The sequence below is a fragment of the Kogia breviceps genome, chromosome 4 (genome assembly GCF_026419965.1).
Source record: "Kogia breviceps isolate mKogBre1 chromosome 4, mKogBre1 haplotype 1, whole genome shotgun sequence".
Taxonomy (NCBI): domain Eukaryota; kingdom Metazoa; phylum Chordata; class Mammalia; order Artiodactyla; family Physeteridae; genus Kogia; species Kogia breviceps.
In genome coordinates, this window is record NC_081313.1 from 54848835 (window position 1) to 54864671 (window position 15837).

General features: G+C 40.3%; 1 pseudogene; it reads right to left on the reverse strand.

Annotated features, from left to right (window-relative positions):
• Positions 1-812: 812 nt before the first annotated feature.
• Positions 813-10886, reverse strand: LOC131755675 (golgin subfamily A member 7 pseudogene; annotated as a pseudogene).
• Between the last annotated feature and the right edge of the window lie 4951 nt (positions 10887-15837).

Genomic DNA, 15837 nt, shown 5'->3' on the forward strand with positions numbered 1-15837 from the left:
TCCTATCAAATTTTTTGTTATATTTATAACAAAACTATAATTAAAATATTTATTAACACTTGCTCATTCAGGGACACAGCAGAGACATTTGTGTTTGATGGTTTAGCATCCACTTTATTGTGCTTACTTATTTTTATAAGGAACAAGCAACATATACCACATCTTCCCAATGTTCAAGGTAATGCAGTAATACAGAATTCTAAAAAAAAAAAAAAAAACCCGAAAAACCAAAATCTGGAAATTGCATTAAATACTTCTTTAATCAGGAACTGCTATAATAAAACAAGTAACATTATACATTATTTTTCCAATGAGTTTCAGTTTGAGAAACTGAACAGCAGAACTTGATCTTTAAGCTTTGAGTCATGGCAAAACTGGTGATTCTCTGAAACCTAGGAGATGCATTAGCAAAACCAGACACAGCCCACCCTTCACCAAAATCCTGGAGAAAAGTGTTTTGTGAATTTAGGGGAGTAAGACTGAGCACTGGCTAGTTTACGACTTGCTGAAGCCCAAGGAATGACGAGAACCACTGGCACTGGTGGCAGGTAAGAAATAAACTGTGTTGGGCTGACCATCTGCATATTTTATTAATGGCTTTGAATAAAAAAAGTGAAATGATTCATTGCATTTTCTCAAAAACTAATCAAAAGATTACAGAGTCCTACACAATTTGGAGGCACAAAGTGGATGCTGAGCGACTAGAGGTCACTCCAGGTGTGGAATTTTACAAAGTCAGTCCTTGGAGTGAATGGCACTGTGGCTCTGGCAGCAGATACGAAGGAATGATGCTCTGGAGAGGAGGTGGGGGACACTCTGCGGTCAGCCGGTGGACAGATGAGGGTCCCAGCTGGAGGTGGGCCTTTAATCCTATGGTTTATCTTCCACTGCTCATGCCTCTGTCTTCATATATAGTAATTTCAATAATTCGAAGTCCTCTCTTGATGGTATCTGTCAGGAGGAGGCCTTGGGGAGCACAAATCTTCTCATTCTGCTCTTGAATGTATTTGGAGACTTTCTTCAGAACCTTCTCGTAGTGAGTTTCCATGCACAGGAAGATGGTGTACACTGTTAGACAAGCCAGGCAGCCTTCAAGATAGGACTGGCCCCCAAACTTCTCTGCTTCTGCATAAAGATTATTTAGAGTTCGAACTGTTTCCTCAAATTGTTGCCTATCAATCCGGTCCTCCAGCTCCGTGGGGAACTTGGTCTGGAACTGGCAGCGGGTGCCACTGCTGTAGTCTCTCTGAATGAAAACCTTCCCGGACCCTGGCGCCTGATGCAGCCTTATGGCGAGGACAGGATGGGCCACGCCATGCTTTCACCGTGGGCCTTCAGCTACCTCCCGGGCCAGACCCCGCACCCCTCAGAGCCCTGTTCAGCCTGGGAAACACGAACCCGCCTCCACTGCCCTCCAGCGGCTGTCGCACTGCCTACTGATTTCCTCTTTTATAGCTGTTAGCAGTTTCCTTATGTATTGAGGTGCTCCTATGTTGGGTGCATATATATTTATAATTGTTATATCTTCTTCTTGGATTGATCCCTTGATCACTATGTAATGTCCTTCCTTGTCTCTTGTAACGTTCTTTATTTTTAAAGTCTATTTTATCTGATATGAGTATAGCTACTCCAGCTTTCTTTTGATTTCCATTTGCATGGAATATCTTTTTTCACCCCCTCACTTTCAGTCTGTATGTGTCCCTAGGTCTGAAGTGGGTCTCTTGTAGACAGCATATATATGGGTCTTGTTTTTGTATCCATTCAGCAAGCCTGTGTCTTTTGGTTGGAGCATTTAATCCATCCACGTTTGAGGTAGTTATCGATATGTATGTTCCTATGACCATTTTCTGAATTGTTTTGGGTTTGTTTTTTAGGTCCTTTTCTTCTCTTGTGTTTCCCACTTAGAGAAGTTCCTTTAGCATTTGTTGTAGAGCTGGTCTGGTGGTGCTGAATTCTCTTAGCTTTTGCTTGTCTATAAAGCTTTTGATTTCTCCATCGAATCTGAAGGAGACCCTTGCCGGTTAGAGTGACCTTGGGTAGAGTGACCTTGGGTGTCGGTTCTTCCCTTTCATCACTTTAAATATATCATGCCACTCCCTTCTGGCTTGTAGAGTTTCTGCTGAGAAATCAGCTGTTAACCTTATGGGAGTTCCCTTGTATGTTATTTGTCATTTTTCCCTTGCTGCTTTCAATAATTTTTCTTTGTCTTTAATTTTTGCCAATTTGATTTCTATGTGTCTCGGCATGTTTCTCCTTGGGTTTATCCTATATGGGACTCGCTGCATGTCCTGGACTTGGGTGGATATTTCCTTTCCCATGTTATGGAAGCTTTCAACTATAATCTCTTCAAATATTTTCTCTGGTCCTTTCTCTCTCTCTTCTCCTTCTGGGACCCCTATAATGTGAATGTTGTTGTGTTTAATGGTGTCCCAGAGGTCTCTTAGGCTGTCTTCATTTCTTTTCATTCTTTTTTCTTTATTCTGTTCCAAAGCAGTGAATTCCACCATTCTGTCTTCCAGGTCACTTATCTGTTCTTCTGCCTCAGTTATTCTGCTATTGATTCCTTCTAGTGTAGTTTTCATTTCAGTTATTGTATTGTTCATCTCTGTTTGTTTGTTCTTTAATTCTTCTAGGTCTTTGTTAAACATTTCTGCATCTTCTCAATCCTTGCCTCCATTCTTTTTCTGAGGTCCTAGATCATCTTCACTATCATTATTCTGAATTCTTTTTGTGGAAGGTTGACTAACTCCACTTCATTTAGTTGTTTTTCTGGGGTTTTATCTTGTTCCTTCATCTGGTACATAGTCCTCTGCCTTTTCATCTTGTCTATCTTTCTGTGAATGTGGTTTTTGTTCCACAGGCTGCAGGATTGTAGTTCTTCTTGCTTCTGCTGTCTGCCCTCTGGTGGATGAGGCTATCTAAGAGTCTTGTGCAAGTTTCCTGATGGGAGGGACTGGTGGTGGGTAGACCTGGCTGTTGCTCTGGTGGGCAGAGCTCAGTAAAACTTTAATCCACTTGACTGCTGATGGGTGCAGCTGGGTTCCCTGCCTGTTGGTTATTTGGCCTGAGGCAACCCAACACTGCAGCCTATCTGGGCTCTTTGGTGGGGCTAATGACAAACTCTGGGAGGGCTCACACCAAGGAGTACTTCCCAGAACTTCTGCTGCCAGTGTCCTTGTCATCACGGTGAAACAGAGCCCCCCCACTGCCTCTCCAGGATACCCTCCAAAACTAGCAGGTAGGTCTGGTTCAGTCTCCCCTGGGGTCACTGCTCCTTTCCCTGGGTCCTGATGCACACACTACTTTGTCTGTGCCCTCCAAGAGTGGAGTCTCTGTTTCCCCCAGTCCTATCAAAGTCTTGCAATCAATGCCCACTAGGCTTCGAAGTCTGATTCTCTAGGAATTCCTCCTCCCGTTGCTGGACCCCCAGGTTGCGAAGGCTGACATGGGGCTCAGAACCTTCACTCCAGTGGGCAGACTTCTGTGGTATAAGTGTTCTCCAGTCTGTAAGTCATCCACCCACCCAGCAGTTATGGGATTTGATTTTACTGTGATTGCGGCCCTCCCACCATCTCATTATGGCTTCTCCTTTGTCTTTGGATGTGGGGTATCTTTTTTGGTGAGTTTCAGTGTCTTCCTGTCGATGATTGTCCAGCAGCTAGCTGTGATTCTGGTGTTCACTCAAGTGGGAGTGAGAGCACGTCCTTCTACTCCGCCATCTTGGTTCCTCCTCCTGTGTATGCTTCTTTGTGTGATTTTGTCTCTACAGCTTTGCTTTGACCATTTGTCCTAGAGTTCTGTCTGTCAATTTTTTTTTTCCTATAGTTTTTAGCGCTTGTTATCACTGGTAGATTTGTTTTTTGGTTTGCTTGCTCTCCTCTTTTTTCTTTCTTTTTTTATTACTTTTTATTTTTATTTTTTTTGCAGTACGCAGGCCTCTAACTGTTGTGGCCTCTCCCGTTGCGGAGCACAAGCTCCAGTCATTCAGGCTCAGCGGCCATGGCTCACGGGCCTAGCCACTCCACAGCATGTGGGATCTTCCTGGACCGAAGCATGAACCTGTGTCCCCTGCATCGGCAGGCAGACTCTCAACCACTGTGCCACCAGGGAAGCCCAATTTTTTTATTTTTAATAATTTTTTATTTTTATTTTAATAACTTTATTATATATTTTTTTCTTTCTTTCTTTCTTTTTCTTTCCCTTTTCTTCTGAGACATGTGGCTGACAGGGTCTTGGTGCTCTGGCCACGTGTCAGGCCTATGCCTCTGAGGTGGGAGAGCCAAGTTCAGGACATTGGTCCACCAGAGACCTCCCAGCTCCATGTAATATCAAACGGCAAAGGTTCTCCAAGAGATTTCTATTTCAATGATGAGACCCAGCGCCACTCAACGACCAGCAAGCTACAGTGCTGGACACCCTATGCCAAACAACTAGCAAGACAGGAACTCAACCCCACCCATTAGCAGAGACACAGCCTAAAATCATAATAAGGCCACAGACACCCCCAAAACACACCACCAGACACGGTTCAGCCCACCAGAAAGACAAGATCCAGCCTCATCCACCAGAACACAGGCACCAGTCCCCTCCACCAGACAGTCTACACAACCCACTGAACTAACCTTTGGGAGACCCCAAACGCAGTAAGTTAAGCAAAATGAGAAGACAGAGAAACACACAGCAGATGAAGGAGCAAGGTAAAAACCCATCAGACCAAACAAATGAAGAGGAAATACACAGTCTACCTGAAAAAGAATTCAGAGTAATGATAGTAAAGATGATCCAAAATCTTGGAAATAGAATGGAGAAAATACAAGAAATGTTTAACAAGGACCTAGAAAACCTAAAGAGGAAACAAACAATGATGAACAACACAATAAATGAAATTTAAAATTTTCTAGAAGGAAAGAAGAGCAGAATAATGGAGGCAGAAGAACGGGTAAGTGACCTGAAAGATAAAAGAGTGGAAATAACTACCACAGAGCAGAATAAAGAATAAAGAATGAAAAGAATTGAGGACAGTCTCAGAGATCTCTGGAACAACATTAAAAGCACCGAAATTCGAATTATAGGGATCCCAGAAGAGGAAGAGAAAAGGAAAGGGACTGAGAAAATACCTGAAGAGATTATAGTTGAAAACATCCCTAATATGAGAAAACAGTCAATCAAGTCCAGGAAGTGCAGAGAGTCCCATACAGGATAAATCCAAGGAGAAACACACCAAGACACATATTAATTAAACTGTCAAAAATTAAATACAAAGAAAAAATATTAAAAGCAGCAAGGGAAAAACAACAAATAACATAAAAGGAACTCCCATAAGGTTAACAGCTGATCTTTCGGCAGGAACTCTGCAAGCCAGAAGGGAGTGGCAGGACATATTTAAAGCGCTGAACAGGAAAAAACTACAACCAAGATTACTCTACCCAGCAAAGATCTCATTCAGATTCGACAGAGAAATTAAAACCTTTACAGACAAGCAAAAGCTAAGAGGATTAAGCACCACCAAACTAGCTTTACAGCAAATACTAAAAGAACTTCTCTATGGAGGAAACACAAGAAAAGGAAAAGACCTACAATAACAAACCCAAAACAATTAAGAAAATGGTAATAGAAACATACATATCAATAACTACCTTCAATGTAAACGGATTGAATGTTCCAACCGAAATACATAGACTGGCAAAATGGATAGAAAAACAAGACCCATATATATATGTTCTCTACAAGAGACCCACTTCAGACCTAGGAACACATACAGACTGAAAATGAGGGGATACAAAAAGATATTCCATGCAAATGGAAATCAAAAGAAAGGTGGAGTACCAATTCTCATATCAGAAAAAACAGACTTTAAAACAAAGACTATTACAAGAAACAAAGACGGACACTACGTAATGATCAAGGGATCGATCCAAGAAGAAGATATAACAATTGTAAATATTTATACACCCAACATAGGAGCACCCCGATACATAGGGCAAACGCTAACAGCCAAAAAATGGGAAATCGACAGTAACACAATCATAGTAGGGGACCAAAACACCCCACTTTCACCAATGGACAGATCATCCAAACAGAAAATAAATAAGGAAACACAAGCTTTAAATGATACATCAAACAAGATGGACTTAATTGATATTCATAGGACATTCCATCCAAAAACAACAGAATACACTTTCTTCTCAAGTGCTCATGGAACATTCTGCAGGATACATCATATCTTAGGTCACAAATCAAGCCTCAGTAAATTTAAGAAAATTTCTCATATCAAGTAACGTTTCCGACCACAACACCATGAGACTAGATGTCAATTACAGGAAAAAGAAAATCCGTAATAAATAGAAACACATGGAGGCTAAACAATACACTACTAAATAACCAAGAGATCACTGAAGAAATCAAAGAGGAAATCAAACAATACCTAGAAACAGGGCTTCCCCGGTGGCGCAGTGGTTGAGAATCTGCCTGCCAATGCAGGGGACACGGCTTCAAGCCCTGGTCTGGGAAGATCCCACATGCCGTGGAGCAACTAGGCCCATGAGCCACAGCTACTGAGTCTGCACGTCTGGAGCTTGTGCTCCACAACAAGAGAGGCCGCGACAGTGAGAGGCCCGCGCACTGCGACAAAGAGTGGCCCCCGCTCGCCACAACTAGAGAAAGCCCACGCACAGAAACGAAGACCCAACACAGCCATAAATAAATAAATAAATAAATAAATAAATAAATAAATTTTTTAAAAAAAATACCTAGAAACAAATGACAATGAAAACTATGACCCAAAACCTATGGGATGCAGCAAAAGCAGAACTAAGAGGGAATTTTATAGCAATACAATCCTAGTGCAAGAAACCAGAAACATCTCAAATAAACACCCTAACCTTACACCTAAAGCAATTAGAGAAAGAAGAACAAAAAAACCCCAAAGTTAGCAGAAGGAAAGAAATCATAAAAATCTGATCAGAAATAAATGAAAAAGAAATTAAGGGAACAATAGCAAAGATCAATAAAACTAAAAGCTGGTTCTTTGAGAAGATAAACAAAATTGATAAACCATTAGCCAGACTCATCAAGAAAAAAAGGGGAGAAGACTCAACTCAATAGAATTAGAAATGAAAAAGGAGAAGTAACACTGACACTGCAGAAATACAAAGGATCATGAGAGATTGCTACAAGCAACTACATGCCAATAAAATGGACAACCTGGAAATACGGAGAAATTTTTAGAAAAGCACAACCTTCTGAGACTGAACCAGGAAGCAATAGAAAATACAAACAGACCAATCACAAGGACTGAAGTTGAATCTGTGATTAAAACTCTTCCAACAAACTAAAGCCCAGAACCAGATGGCTTCACAGGCAAATTCTATCAAACGTTTAGAGAAGAGCTAACACCTATCCTTCTCAAACTCTTCCAAAATAAAGCAGAGGGAGGAACAGTCCCAAACTCATTCTACGATGCCACCATCACCCTGATACCAAAACCAGACAAAGATGTCACAAAGAAAGAAAACTACAGGCCAATATCACTGATGAACATAGATGCAAAAATCCTCAACAAAATACTAGCAAACAGAATCCAACAGCACATTAAAAGGATCATACACCATGATCAAGTGGGGTTTATCCCCGGAATGCAAGGATTCTTCAATATACGCAAATCAATCAATGTGATACACCATATTAACAAATTGAAGGAGAAAAACCATATGATCATCTCAACAGATGCAGAAAAAGCTTTTGACAACATTCAACACCCATTTATGATTAAAAAAAAAAAAAACCCTCCAGAAAGTAGGCATAGAGGGAACTTACCTCAACATAATAAAGGCCATATATGGCAAACCCACAGCCAACATCGTCCTCAATGGTGAAAAACTGAAACCATTAATGAAATTTAATGACTTAATGAAATTTAAAAGCTTTTGCACATCAAAGGAAATCATAAACAAGACAAAAAGACCATCCTCAGAATGGGAGAAAATATTTGCAAGCAAAGCAACTAACAAAGGATTAATGTCCAAAATTTACAAGCAGCTCATGTAGCTCAATATCAAAAAAACAACCCACTCCTAAAATGGGCAGAAGACCTAAATAGACATTTCACCAAAGAAGATACACAGATTGCCAACAAACACATGAAAAGATGCTCAACATCACTAATCAGCAGAGAAATGCAAATCAAAACTACAAAGAGGTATCACCTCACACCAGTCAGAATGGCTATCATCAAAAACTCTACAAACAATATGCTGGAGAGGGTGTGGAGAAAAGGGAACCCTCATGCAGTATTGGTGGGAATGTAACTTGATACAGCCACTATGGAGAACAGTATGGAGGTTCCTTAAAAAACTAAAAATAGAATTACCATACAACCCAGCAATCCCACTACTGGGCATATACCCTGAGAAAACCATAATTCAAAAATAGTCATGTACCACAATGTTCACTGTAGCACTATTTACAACAGCCAGGAGATGGAAGCAACCTAAGTGTCCACCGACAGATGAATGGATAAAGAAGATGTGGCACATATATACAATGGAATATTACTCAGCGATAAAAAGAAACGAAATTGAGTTATTTGTAGTGAGGTGGATGGATCAGAGTCTGTCATACAGAGTGAAATAAGTCAGAAAGAGAAAAACAAATACCGTATGCTAACACATATATATGGAGAGTATGCTTTTACGCATTGGAAAAGAACTACAACCACAAAAAAAATCTATATGTATTAGCATAGTAGGATGTCCATGAAATATTTTATGTTAAAAAATTTTATAGAAGAATAGGTCTAATGTGATTTTATTTATCTAAAAGATATATCTGTGCTAATACATGTGTTTATTAGGTGCATCAAAAAACTTCTGGAAAAGGATACAACAAATTATAGCAATGGTCATGTCTGTGGGGTAAAATTAAGGGGAATTTCACTTTCTGCTTTATTTATGTCTAAAATGTTTAGTATTTTATAATCAGCAATATTTTGTTTATAATCAGAAAAATAATACTAGTACTTTGTGGGGAGAGAGAAAGAGGGACCCTGTGTCCCCTCCTCCCTAATGAAGGAGAGTCCATACCCCATCTTACTGGCTCCTCAAGAAGCACCAAGACAAAGCCACTGAGCAAAAACCAGTGCTGTGCAAACCTTGCTTTGTAAAGCTCCACACACCTGAGCCTTGAGTCACAGCAGAGATTGGACCCTCTTTAAGGTCACTCTATTGCCTCTGAAATAACTACTCCACATCTGGGAACAAGTAATACGTTTCCCCAAGGAAGCCCCTGTTTCCCAATCTCCACCCTAGTTTACCATCAGTTTCAGCTCTTGGCCTCTGATGGACCATCTGCTCAGCATGTCTCTTTCTCCTGTTAACAGCCCTCATCATTTTTAAACTGTCTTTAAGCCCAGATTCAGAGGCAAGGGCAACATGATGTCCCCTAAGTCTCTGAAATAAATCAGTTCCTGTAATCTTCTTCCTGTGTCCCCTCTGTGAACATAAGCATCATTGGAGGTGTCATAATCATAACATCTCTGCCCTGAGAATCAATACTTTAAAGCAGGTACTTAGCTGAGGGTGCCTGGCAGGTCAATACAAGCAGAGGCTAAGGGGGACTTTGACAAAATGATTCCAAGGGGCACAGAGTACATCTGGGGCTTCACACACCCGAGGGTGATTCAGGAAACAGGTCTAAGATGCTGGGCTAGCAAGGAAAGATGGACTCTGCGTAATTACATTCATAGCTTGATTACTGTGTGTGGGGGTAATTAATAATCTATAAATGTCCCAAATGAGTGTACATATTGAGTTATTCCATCATTAAAAACAGTAGCAGTATTAATGTGGTTCCTCTGTAGGTTTCATTAACTGGACAGAGTGTCAGGTCAGGGTGGATTTATATTCATTTCTTCCATTTACTCTTTATTTGGTTCTCTTCCATTGTTCATAAATAGAAGTGGTAATTATTGGAAGGGGAAAAAAAGCATTTCTCAATTCTTTTGCTGGACAGGTGGAAATTATTTACCTAGAATCATCTTGCCTAGTCTGCAGAGAACTAAGTGGAAAGAAACAATTAGGTGGAACATTTTGGATTTTAAAATACTTTGAAAAGTATCAAGGCCTAAATATTAGTGAGCTGTGGTTTTTCATCTTGCATTGTGTATATCTGACCTCAAAGTGATCTTCAGGCTAGAGAAATCACTGTGTAGGGCAACTCAAAACTCTTAGCTTGCTCAGCTGTACATAACTTGAGAAAAGTTCTCCGTACCTAGGTCCCACCTCAGAATACTACAGACTTCCCCAGCATCCCTGGGACAAGCACTCAGAAGGACCCAGGAAGTGAGGCTGGGTTCTAAGGAAAATGGAATATTCGATAGATGGATAGATAGGTGAAAGGACAGATGGATGAACAGATGAATGAATGAGTAGAAAGAGACAGAGATAGATAGGTAGGTAGGTAGGTAGGTAGGTAGATAGACAGACATACAGACAGAGAGATCAGTCGTTTCCTCCCTGCCTCACTCCACACCTGTGTATCCAAGCCAGGACCAGTGATATCTCCTGCTTCAGGAAAGAACCTTACTTCTCCCCAGTCCTGGGTCTTCTCTTGTCCTCTTAATTCCATTTCCTCCTGTCCCCTCCCAAATCTGCTCCAATATCTATCCCCTCTCTACTGAATTTTAATCTCTCTCCACAAGATCTTCAGCCTACAAACATCTTCAATTCTCCCGTGTGCTAATATACACACAAAATTCCCCCAACCAACTTCCCCTAGGGCTGAATTCCATTTCACCCCCTCACAAGCTTCTTCTGGACAGAGTCCTCCACATCTTGCAGCCTCTTCTCAGTCACCTCCACCTCATCCCTCATTCCACTGCAAACTGTCATGCACCCTCCCCTCCTTTCCCCATCCCAAACTCCCTGGCTTCCTCTCCCTTTAATATATAACCGCTTTACTCTGCCTTGAAACTTTCTCCTCCCTGATCTTCTATAATAGTTTACTCCTCCATTTCCACCTCTCCAACAATCTTTCTTAATTCATTCATTCTTCAATTTATTCAATAAGTATTTATTGAGAACTTATTCTGTGCTAGGCACTGAACGAGATACGCAAGGAACACAAAATGACCCAAATCTTAACCTTACTCTCAAGAGCCTACAAAGAGGTATGGTTGTATGAACAGATAAATTACAATAAAACATGGTAAATATCATCAATCATCCACTCATTGATGCAAAAATAATAAGGAGCACTTACTATATGCCAAGTGCTGTTCTATATGCCAGGGATACAACTGTGAAAAAAACTGATAAGAACTCTGCCTTTATTAAGTTTATTCTAAGAGAGGAAAGAAAACTAAGTATATGAGTAAGAAATATATAGTAGGTCAAAAAATCATGTTATGGAGAAAAATAAAGCAGGGGAGGAAAACAGGGGGAGTGCTGGGGGAAAGGCAGTTTTGCAGTTTTCAGTGGAATGGTCAGGGAAAAGCTTACTAAGAAAGACATTTGCACAAAGATTTAAGTAGATGAGAGAGTGAGATACGTGGATATCTGAGGGAAATTATCCTAAGTAGTGAGAACAGCAAGCGCAAAGGCCCTGAGGTAGAAAATGAGGTCAGGAAACTATGGTTGAGGAAGGGTAAATCATATAGTTTGTAGTCCATTCAAGGACTTTGAGTGAGACAGGAAACAACCAAACAGGTTGAACAAAGGAATAACATGATTTGAACTAGATGTTAAAAGGATTCCTCTAGCTACCATATATAAAAAAGGAACAGAGAAATCAGTTAGGAGGAGGCCACTGCAGTAATCTAGGGGAGAGTTGATAGTGGCTTGGAGCATGGGGAGCAGTGGAACAGACATGAAATGGTTAGATTTGGGGTATTTTTTGAAGGCAAAACAGATCTAATGATGGATTGCAAGAAAGAGCTTCTCAGAGGTGGGGATACTCAGAGAATCCACAAAGTGCGCTACAATCAGGTGGGCCCATCTGTGGAGTCAGCTGCCTTCTGATGACAGCACTAGTCAAATAAGACCTTTCTTGGCTCCATCCCTCCTTTCCCTAGCTAGCCCCTCTCACCTTCTACCTTGAAAGTGACCTGAAATTTTCATCTCAAAATAAGGAAGGAGGGGCATGATGTACACTGGAGAGAAAGAAAAAAAGCCAATCAGATCTCCTTTTGCCCAATGCCTACAGCCAGCCTTGAGCAGGCCCTGGAGGAGGAGGAAAAGCACTAAACTTTAGTGAAATATACTGATTCTATTACAGGCCTGAGCTTCTGCAGACTGAAAGTGGCCAGAAAGCTACTAGAATTTGCCCTAAATTTTATCTTTCATTCAGGGGCAAGGAAGAATTAGCACGGAATAAATGTAAAGGGGCAACTGAAGAAAAATAATAGTTATTTCATTGTTAAAAGTCATTTATGTGCCATGGAACACTGCTTTGGGAGATTAAGACTTAAATGGTCAACAACTGCTCTTTATGGCAAAGGCCAGTTAAAGAAGTAAACTTGTATCCAGTTGATGATCTATACCTCCAGCCCCAAGGAAAGCTTGCAGGAGCCCTTCCTTTAGAGTTAAATCTGCCATGAAAGGCAGGCCACTGGAAAAGCCCATCTCTTAGATACAAAACTGTTAGAAGCTGGTAGGAAAACAAAGGGTTTTGTGGTTGTTTTGTTTTGTTGTTGCTGCTTAAGGCTTTCAGAAGCAGAAATCCTGCACTAAATTTATGATTTAAATAGATTCTTCACAAGTGAAGATAATCCTTCATTTGACGTTTCTTCACTTGGTTGTTTTTTCCATACTGTTCATATTAAGCCTTGTCAGTTGATTTAGTCTTACCATAATGCACTTGTACATTTGCTGTTTTGATTATTATCTCCTATTTAAAGCTGACTTGGCACTTTCTTCCTGGGCCCTGACTTCCCACAGCTTATAAATTTTATGAACAAATTACTTTTTATTTATCAACCTCTTTCTCTGCCCAGCAGTGAATTTTTTGGAAGGTTGGCAAACAAAGCACAAATACTACTTTTTAAATGAGGCATTCTAATGAAGAAAGCTATTGTCTTTGGGGGGAAATATAAACCAAGATGGTGCTTTCTTTTAAATTATTGTATTACTTATAAAGAAATAAATACAATTTCAGAAATATAATATAAAGCAAAATATATGTAGTGGTCCTCCAGAAAAACAGAATTAATTCCTTGGAAGAGGTATCTTGCCAGAATTTCACTTCTTCTGGTATATAGATTCTATGCTAGAATGTTTCCAGAATAGTCATAACTCCCTAACCCCATCGTTATACCAAAAAAAAAATAAATTGGAAAGTTCATTATGATTTCAGGAGTGACATTTGACTTATATCAGAGTGAGAGACTGTCAAACTCAATTGACAGCATCCTCCACCAGCAATGCTATGCAAAGATATTAAGGTCACCACAAGGGGGACAGGGTCAGTGTACGTAAATGAACTCCATGCAAGAAGTGATCCAACATTTAGTGAGTACTTTCTCTATAAGTGTCAATTTACATTTTTATCTCACTTAATCTTCACTGGCTATACAAAACATGCACTGTTATCCCTACTTTGAGGAGAAAGACATTGGAGATCAGAGAAGTTGAGTAACTTGCCTGAGTTCACACAGTCAGTGTAGAGTCTGGATCTGAACCAAATCTATTTCTCTAAAATACAGCATTTTAATTTTAGATAATGCTTCTGAATGTCTCTTCCTTCCCATCAAAAATCTACTACCAATGCTTCTAAAAGTCATTAAAATAGCTGATGGGCAGGTACAATAAATTCTAAAAGGCTGGAAGTCAAGACCTTAGGTAGCTGGATTTCTGGATGGTGGTTCTGGAGGTAAGAAGCATGGCCACAGTGCTCAGGAGTCAGGAGACTCTGGGTTCCTCCTCCATTTCTGCTTCTCCTGTTTACTCATCATCTCAACCACTCTCCTAAGCACCCAGGAGTCCGACCCAAGCAGGATCACTTCCGCTCACAGAAAAGTAAACTGAGACACTCGATGGTCCGGATTTACACAGTGAATTCTATCCCAACTTCTTCATCACTAGACAATGATAAACCTGAACTAACCCATATCCAGAACTCCAAACTTCATGATTATTGTTGACACTTGAACAACACCGGGGGTAGGGGGGAGGCTGTTGTTAGGGGCGCCAACTCACTGCTCGGTCAAAAATCCACATATAGGGGCTTCCCTGGTGGCGCAGTGGTTAAGAATCCACCTGCCAATGCAAGGGACACGGGTTCAAGCCCTGGTCCGGGTAGATCCCACATGCCGTGGAGCAACTAAGCCTGTGCACCACAACTACCGAGACTGTGCTCTAGAGCCTGCGAGCCACAACTGCGGAGCCTAAGAAGCAGAAGCAGGAAATGGTTATAAACAGCTCCATTTTTGATTTGAGTCATTTGAAGAATTTCCAATATTTCCAAATTCAAAACTCTGAAGTTTTGAATGTGACTTGTAATTACTGATAACTAATATTAGGGCCAGACTAGGCTGAGGGTTGGGAAAACGATTATGAAATGTCTCTTATTATAGTTTATACCCAGTTTTTAAAAAGAAAGAAAAAAGTTTACCAACAGTAAATCATGTAGGACTAACTGAACCATTTACCCCAATTTGATTATGTCAAAACACCTGGAGTTCAAGGGCACCAAAAAAAAACAAACGAAAAAAACATAAGTTTCATGAACCTGTTTGTCTATAGCATATATAATAAACACACACACACTTTTTTCCTTGTTTTAACTACATTCAATTCTACTAGGCAGAGATCTAGAAACAAGAAAACCCTTGCTGTCTCTTGAAGCAATAGGAGTCTATAATATAATCTAGGTCTTATAAGCTGCTCCAGTATTCAAGAAAAGTCCATACCTCAAAAGGACCTCACAGATCAGTTTGAAACAAAAGGAAAGGGAAGGCACTGAATAAAAAGGAAATGAAGGAAAGGTTGGAGAAAAAGGTAAATTTCTTTGAGACAGAAGGCAAATCATAGTTGATGGCTGTTAGGACTGTTTCCACTGAATTAATCGAATTGTTCAGAGTTCAATGTTGTTTTTTAAACAAAGGATTTAATGTTTTTGATGGAACTGACCAGATAATTGATTAAATGGATGGTCAAGTCAAACAAAATAGTCCAAGCCCGTGGGCTACATGTAGCAAGAAAGCTCAAAGGAAAAGATCCTAAAAGTAGCAGAAAAACCAAATGAATTCAGAATGAAAAACAATGTGGAGAAAAAAGAAGAAGGCAAGTGATGGAACAATTGTTCCTGGAGGGATGTGAATTGTGTTGGGCAAATGAAGACTTCTGATTAGCTTCTGGCTGTGCTGTTAATAAGATAGAATTCTGCGGATCACCTATGATTGCAGCAATTGTCAAAGCATCAGAATGTACACATGACGAGTGAATGATGGGTTCGAGGGAGTGAATGAAGAGAGTCTACAATATATTTTTAATGAAAAATGAAGGTGAAAACCAGCCATAAAACAATGTCACTAAAATTAAAAATGGGGCGACACAAGGGGCATCCTGCAGCCCCAAAAGGAAACACTCGAGGCAGCTATACATAGGCTGCCTGGAACAGAAAAGCACTCCCACGCCCTTTTCCAGCTATGTTTCAAAACAAACGCTTTGAAATAGTTAATTCTACCTTTTTAAATCAAATGTGTCACACAAAGATATTTTCTGGGGTGATGTCAAATTATGTGACATGGAGAGATCGTGGTATGACTGCTACTGCTTTCCACTACCTGGCCCTATACATTGCACATTCCCCTATGCAGATCCATGCAAAATTTACCAGTTAACA